At 40.5% G+C, this 608-nt stretch overlaps 1 protein-coding gene across 1 annotated transcript in view; it reads right to left on the reverse strand.

The window, feature by feature from the left end:
• LOC100952586 (gamma-crystallin F) overlaps positions 1 to 608 on the reverse strand; it is a 2435-nt gene that overhangs the window by 455 nt on the left and 1372 nt on the right. The gene's annotated exons all lie outside the window — the stretch shown is intronic.

Genomic DNA, 608 nt, shown 5'->3' on the forward strand with positions numbered 1-608 from the left:
TCTTTTCTCTATCGGAGGTGACCAAATTAAAAGAGAGACTTGCCAACACCAGGGCTGCTGTGTATAGTGGAACAGGTTGTACACTGTGAGACTCATGAGGGCTCTGTTCACCATTCCTTTCATCGGAATGATGCTCCCTAGTGCTTTCTGGTACCTCGGGCTGGGTGAAGCATTGTACTGGCCCTGCTCAAGGCAATTTGTAAGTATTCTGTGTATTGGTTTTCTTCTTTTTTTCATATAATTGTGGTACTTTGGATGCCCCTTGGATGACATACAAAATAATTAGATTTTGAAATAAAAAGATAAATGTATTCCTGGCAAAGGTATTATTTTGAGTCTCCACAACATTAGAAAAAGCTGGAGAGGGAGGAAGTCTAATTGTTTTACCCAAGTGAGGCACAGCTGGGTGGCAATTCAGGAAGAAAGTCCAGCCCAGGCAATCCCTTAATCCTTTGTCTTTCTGCTTTAAGCCCTGCTGCTCTAAAACGCTGAAAGGCAAGAGCTGTCACAAAGATCAGGTTTCAGTTCTGAACTCTTACGTATGCTCTTGCAAATCAGTTTTAGGTAAAAAAAAAAAACAAAAAAAAAAAACAAGAAATGGAAGTTCA

The sequence above is a fragment of the Otolemur garnettii genome, unplaced genomic scaffold, assembly GCF_000181295.1.
Source record: "Otolemur garnettii isolate 467f Iridium unplaced genomic scaffold, OtoGar3 scaffold00013, whole genome shotgun sequence".
NCBI classification, from domain to species: domain Eukaryota; kingdom Metazoa; phylum Chordata; class Mammalia; order Primates; family Galagidae; genus Otolemur; species Otolemur garnettii.